Source organism: Sparus aurata, chromosome 4 (assembly GCF_900880675.1).
Source record: "Sparus aurata chromosome 4, fSpaAur1.1, whole genome shotgun sequence".
In the NCBI taxonomy this organism is placed as follows: Eukaryota; Metazoa; Chordata; class Actinopteri; order Spariformes; family Sparidae; genus Sparus; species Sparus aurata.
This window is the reverse complement of record NC_044190.1, coordinates 90,948-98,279: the sequence shown is the minus strand read 5'-3', so window position 1 is coordinate 98,279 and position 7,332 is coordinate 90,948. Positions and strand designations below refer to the sequence as shown.

The window sequence follows — 7,332 nt, the reverse complement described above, 5'->3', positions numbered from 1 at the left end:
AGCCAGGTCACGTCACGTCTACGGGAAGAGAGAGTGTCCGACTTCATAGCAGCGTTTGTAGCCCCGCCCCTGCAGCCGCCAGCAGATCTCGCTGATGCAGTCAGGCAGCAGGAGGTCAACTTGAACGCGCCTGTAGTGTAGAGAGTCTGATCAGGAAAAGGCTTTAGCTTCTACATGCCATGCAGCCAGCTTGTAGCTCCAGCTATCATCGTCATTTCCTCCCGCTATTTGTGATTAGGAAAAGGATCGCTTGTGAGTTATATTCACATTTTCAGTCAATTCTGTTTCTGCACAGGTGTTGATGTAGTGCATTTTGATACGTAACGTAAATGTTTAGTTATTTGCATGTAACCATTACTAATGTTAAGTTAACAGTGAACTACAACTATCTACATTATGTACGTGTTATGAACAGCTATTGACATTATCATCTCTGTGAATATATTATGTTATTTGAGTAACCATTCAGTATTTAATGCTATATTTTTCGGTATCATTTCAGTTTTACAAAATTGTGTCATGAGAATGAAGACAACAGTAAAGACCATTCAACTTTATTCCAACTTCTGACTTTCTCTTGGAGCTTGTTCGCTATCTGTCAATTTGTGTACACACACAGACACTGAGGACAGAATAAAAAATGTTTTACACTTTTCAAATCATCACAGTTTTAGTTTTAAGGATTTTCAGCTAGTGTTTTCATTTTATATTGGGTGTGTATTGTGTAAGCTACAGTGCGTGACATCATCGCAAGAGTGTAGAGCAGTTGGAAGAACTGGAGAAAAAGTACTCTTCAGCTTGATTTGGATCCCACATCTTTTACTTCACATAGACAATACATACATAGAAATGTAGAAAATCTTGTTGGCTTTCAGCTAATAGTCTTATTTCAGATGTAGGACTTACACTTTTGGATGTGGAAGCCCCAGAGCGACAAGTACTCCAACAACTCTTACATAAGCCACCATGTTAATTTTAAGCCTAAATTTCTGGAGGAGAGCAGACAGTACCTGTTTTGTCTCTCGCTCTGGTGCCCTGATTTTTCACTCTACAAAAAATAAAACAGAGAGAGTTCACAGAGTTCAGCAATGACTCCTGTGACTTAGTATATAAATATTTTGGCGATAACCATTACATTTTTTTCAAAAATGGCAGGAGTTTGGGAAGCGTTTTCCATTCATTCTTATGGGGACACTTTCTGCTTTGCCTCTGCTACTGCTCCGCATATGTATCTATTGTGTCTGAAAGTCCTGTTAACCTTCCACTGAATCTAATACTGAATTTTTATTTTATACTTACCATATACCTGTTTGCAAGATATAGATTAAGCTAACTCACTCAAATAACCATATTCGTCCATAAATCCTACTTCTGCATAGGACCAAACACATAGTATGTACTCTTATAGTTACCTGCAATTCTTGAATTAAAAAAAAAGTATTTATTGTAAAGATGAGTTATATACAACTCCATATTGTGTTAAATTGGTGCTTTCATTTTTTTTAGGTTTGTGGCACTGCTGCAGGGAGACAAATTCCAACAGTACAAAAGTCAGTTCCATGAAACAGTACTGAACACCATCATGGAGGCTTACCCACTGCTTAACAAAAACAAGCTGAAAACTGAGCTGTCTCACATCTACAGCAATGATGAGTTCAAGAATTGTAGTGGAGCTGTGGCTCTGTATCAGATGGTCACAGAGAGCAATCTTCACAAAAACGTTTCAGAGACTGTGGCTCTGCTAAAGATCCTTATCACAATTTCTATGACTACAGCTGAATCTGAGCGGTGCTTCTATGGAGTAGAAACTTATGAAAGACATCCATGACTTTAACCACAAAGTCACTGAGAAATGTGCATTTGTCAAGGAGAAAAGTGCAACATTTATGTATACAAAGTAAAACTGAAAACACCTGAACAGTTTCTTAACAGATTTAATGTTACTACTAATTGTCAACAATATTCTGCTCATAAGGCAGCAGAGAAAAACAACCCACCTTTCCTCCTGTATTCTTTTTAGTTTCATGAAACTTTAAGAACCATATCACATTGGAAGTCTAATGTGCAGTGCTACTGTTTTCGTCTGACCACTAGATGTCAGTACAATGTTTGTATCAGTATATTTCATCTGTAAGTGTTAAAACGATAGTATTATGATAATAAATGTTTGGAGATTTGTTTTGACATTTTATATAATATATAAATAGTATCATAATACACACACACATGCAGTTACTTTTCACACCAAACATTGAGGTTGTTGCACTTTAACATGACTTGTCTCATCTTTGTCGCATGAATTGAGCCAGTTTGTGATAGCAGTAACGTTATATAATATGGGGTGACTGCTGTCTATTTTCTTAGTTCATCAGGTGTTGCTGTTCATCAGTTGAACTGACAGTGAGTCAATATTCACCATCATGACCATTTTTACTGTCAATTCACACTTTTATGATTTACCATATATTTAGGGTTTTTTATATGAGGGGCCGTACAAGACATAATTCATTCTGGCCCTCTCACACACACACACATTCTCCTCTCACATTCATATATTCTCCTTTAACACACATACATTCTCCTTTCACATATATACATTCTCCTTTTACGCACATATATTCTCCTTTCACACACTTATATTTTCACTCTCACACACACACACACATTCTCCTTGCACATACATATATTTTCAATCTCGCGCACATACATTCTCCTTTCACATACTTATATTTTCACTCTCTTGCTTAACTTATCTTGACCAGACACAGCAAAACTTTGCAATGATGCTATTCAAACTCATCCTATTTTCCCAGTTTTTCATTTTGGGAGTAAGTAGCAATGAAAATGACATAATTGTTTTTTAATAATGTCTTACAATGTGTGGAACGATTGCATGGAGAAGCTACAGATTCTTTTGTTCATGGGAGGCTGTATGGAGAACTTTGTGATCACATTCAAATCTTATCTGGATTTCTCTCAATCCCAAGATTAGTGGAAAATTCAAGGAATAGAGAAGCAATCAATACTTTACAGTCCTTCATTGGATTTCTTAACTTTCTGCGGTCTGCTTTTGAAACCAGACAAAGAACCAGGTCTCGCTTGTGCTTCTCAGCCAATCACAGCGCAGTAAATGTTTGATACAACCGTTACCATGGTAACCGTGGTCAAGAACCACGGTGTGAAAAACTCGCAAGAGCTTCTCTCAAAGTCTCACTACACAGGCGCAAAGTGCAACGTGCGTTTGTGGTTTGTTCTGTATTGAAGTCATAAAGTCATGATGGAGGGAGGACAGTTGCTTCCTTTGGTACATATTTGGGCTACTATACGATTGCCGAGGGACAGATTAGTCGAAGTAAGTAGCTCTGTTTGAACGTGCGAATACGACTTTGGCGACTCTTGCTGCATTCATTTCAGCTCCGTTGACCTGAGCAGTATCTACTGGTGGCAGATGACACGATGACAGACAGAAAGCCTGTTGTTTTGATAAGGTTTTGCCTGTGATACTATTTTAATATATAATATCTATATTTAAATATTCATCTTGGTGAAATTACTTAATATATCAGTGTTTTTTCAATATTTTGAAGACATTTTAAAAATCCCAGTGTATACCAATAACTGTGATCATTTTGGTCACTATTACCGTGGTATGAAATGTTCATACCCTTACATCCCTATCTATAATCAACCAAAGTTTTGCCTGTGAATACTCTCATCCAGGTCATAGATATATCAAGAAAACTGAATTGAAGGCAACTGGATTTGTTTATATGTACTTGAAATACATACAAATAAATCCAGCAGCCTTTGATTCAGTTTCCTTCAGAAAACCAAAATTATGTGACAGCATTCTACAAAAGGATGAAAAATTAAAGGAAAACCCAAACATATTGTTCAAAACTGTGTAACCAGTCTATAGACCTGGCATCCTGTAGAACCTGGCCGAGCCACTATGAAACTATTTTTATGAAAGTAATGCAGTTACAATTTCAAGTGGTTTCAAACTCTGAAAACACCACATTAAGATTCAAGCGTTTAAGGATATCAACCCTGATTTATGCTTTAAAATGTGTGTCAAACCTGCACATTGTGTGATACCCTTTTCAAAATACCATACCGAATATTCAATACAATATATTGTGATCTGTCAACACAATAATAAGTTTGATGTGTGATGCTTACAGAGTCATTATTTCTTAAAGGATTAATGGCAAAACTCTTTCCAGACTTTCTTTTCTCTAATGCCACAGTGCCCTTAGTGTTGAATTCAAAGAAGACAAAAACTTTCATTAAAAACAAATCACTTTATTCAATGCCAATGAGGATAAATTAGGTATAGATAAAAGTGTCCAGATCATGTCCTGAAATCAAGTTTCTTCTATACTGAAGTGTGTCAGCTGATAATGGAGCTCTCGGGTCACACAGATCATCCTGATTCCTCTTCTGTGGATACTGATACTTCCTGATGCTGCTGGCCGTTGTCTTGACAGCTTTTGCTTGACTGAAGCAACATCCGCCCAACAATACCTTCCTCCTCTGATGGTTTCTCATACTGCAAGGAGAGTCTGGCGGGGTCCAGGAAAACCTCAAACACAGCATCATCAGGTCACTCTGATGATCTGTAAAATATGGCAGAACCACTGTTACTTATATTATATGGTCATGATCAATCAGTCGCAACCATGCACATAACCACTGCATAAATTTGGTTTTGAATGAAGGAGAAGCATGTAGTGGTATAGTGATCTCAGTACTAAAGTCAAGGTGATTACAGTATTAAAACCCAAATGACAATAACATGTTGTTGACAATTACATTGAAATACTTTCTTTGTTCAATTGTCCTTCTGTAAGGATCACTCTTTGTTGATGTGGCAGGCCTGCAAAAGTGTTGTGACATTTGGAAACATTATTAGTATGTTTATTTTAGTGTAGGCATGTGAATTATTTTGAGCACTAAAAGTATTATTCCTGTTTTATTTGAACATGGTCGTGTTCTCTGTTTCTTTGAATATTGTCAGTAGTTGCACCTACCATGCTTTTATGCAGAATGACAGGATTACACTGTTGAAGGCCTCAGTAGTGATGGCTGAGCATCTCCACATCACTTAAGACTGTCTGAGAGTCAGGACTGACTGCCACTGAGCCTGAAAATAATATTACAGAGAGAGTTCAAACACTGAATTAGACTGTGTTAGTTTAAGCGAATAAACAGGCAACTAATAAATATATATACAGAAATGAAGGGATATTTGAGTAACTCACAACATGTTTGTCAACTCTGTCAGTCTTGTAGTGGTATGTTGGCCTGTGTGCAGAACAGTTACAGTTTACTCCAAAATCACCTAAAAAATATGCAACAGCAGCGAACAGTTAGCAATAAAATGATTACAAATCATTGTTTGCCAGTATGGAGGAAGATATTGATTAAATAGAGCATTTGCTTTAGACTATGATCTGTGTTGTGACTGACACTCTCCTAGTGATGCTCTGGGTTGTTTATAATGCAATTCAGGACAACATGACAGCAACAGGGGAGACTTGGAGCTGTTGACAGTAGGGACAAGCAGAAGAATACACAGACCCCCCCATAATACATTTTTTGTTGAAACTTTTTTTAAAACAAAGTCTATTTTGATTATTTTTTTATGCACCCAAGCACCTCATTTACATTAGAGTATTTGTCTTAATCATTGTTGCTGCTTATGTCCATCATCAGCCATCTGACCATGACTTACCTGCTCACTTGTACTCAACCCACTCCCTATTGCCATGGTCAGATGGCTGATGGAGGACATAGGCAAATTTACATTTTGCCGATTATATTGCCCTTTATTTACAATTCATTCTGATGTACTGGAGATAAACAGAAAATGATCTGAAATGAATCTAATTTGAGGCAAATTTATCTTTCTTCATCTGTCCTAGTGTTCAAACAAACAGAAGCACATGGCTAATTATTATGCAGAATGACATCATCTAAGCGTTCACGATATTTAGCTTACTCAATAATCCATTGTCAAATGCAATACTGATATTCTGAGGGTCGTGATGGGTTCATGTCCTGCATTCATCTTAAAACGTGCCTCGAGAGTTATCACTGTCTAACAGACTGATACAATGTAAAACCTTTTGGCTAATAGTGTTGTGCCTGGGAGAGACACAACGAGGCTAACGGCTTAGCTGTCTGTGATGCCATGCACAGTAACTTACGTTAGCTGCTAAATTATATAACTTATACACCTCTACTGCTCATGTTCACGTAACTTAAACTCATACAGACATTTTACACACCACCTCATCCTCCTTTAGCTGTCCCTCAGTAAGGTTTTAAATACTTCATAGGTCCAGCGATGCTAAATTAGCCAGGTTAGCCGCGGACAGTGCTGATGCCAGGCTCAACAGGCTAACATGAAAAATAAACAGTAAAGCATCATAAGAAAGGGCAAAACTAACAGCTTACAAGTTTGAAGTGAGCATCAATCAATCCTTGATCTTCATTAAACCTTCTTTGTACTGCCACAGGAAAGCAGTCTGCAGTAGTTTTCACACACGTCAGAGTTTTCCAGTTGTGGGGTTATTTCCATTTAAAATGAAGTGAATCCACTCAGCTCCTCTGTTCTTCAAGGTGTGGGGCTATTCAGCCAACAACATAGACTGTACTGTTCTCTCTATGTGTTTTGGTCTTGCGTGAACACAGATAAACAGCCAGCCAAACTCCTTATTCAAGAGCCAGGAAGTGAGCATTTCTGACTGCATTGAATTTGGTGTAAAAAAAACATTGCTTTCTGAGAGTATAACTGCATTGATGCGGTCGTGAGACGATGCACACACGTCTTTTTTCCTCGTTTACGTTTTTACTTCCTATTTCCGGTTGACGGGAGATTTTCAAAATAAAAGCACCGCAAATACATATATAGATAAGAAAACTGTAAATTAACATTTCAAAGTCGTTTTGAGTGTCTTTTAAACATATTAAACATATTCAGCCAACAACAGAGACGTTTCAGTGATTAGCTGTCAGCTTCTACACAAGGCTGGTAAGGCCATCACACTCCAGAGAAAAAATGGCGTCCCTTCACAAAAGTAGTTTTCAGGGAGTCCCACCCAATCCCACCCGAACAGCCAATCACAGCACTTTTCCACTAAACTACTTCCTTTTCCACTTAACTACTTCCTTTTCCACTATACTTTCTCTCGCACACATCTATATTCTCCTCTCACACATACACATTCTATTCTCACACACACATATTCTTCTCTCACACAAATATATTCTTATCTCACACCCATATATTCTTATCTCACACCCATATATTCTTATCTCACACCC

The 7,332-nt window shown here is 37.6% G+C and overlaps 1 long non-coding RNA gene across 2 annotated transcripts; it reads right to left on the bottom strand.

Annotated features, from left to right (window-relative positions):
- Positions 1-4,284: 4,284 nt before the first annotated feature.
- LOC115579967 (uncharacterized) lies at positions 4,285-6,847 on the bottom strand. 2 transcript variants are annotated; one of them, XR_003983776.1, is made up of 4 exons: positions 6,463-6,847; positions 5,265-5,344; positions 5,034-5,146; positions 4,285-4,619 (listed from the first exon to the last, which is right to left on the bottom strand). It is a non-coding gene; the product is annotated as an uncharacterized LOC115579967 (long non-coding RNA). The 2 variants fall into 2 exon arrangements; XR_003983775.1 differs by having other exon boundaries at positions 5,265-5,307.
- Between the last annotated feature and the right edge of the window lie 485 nt (positions 6,848-7,332).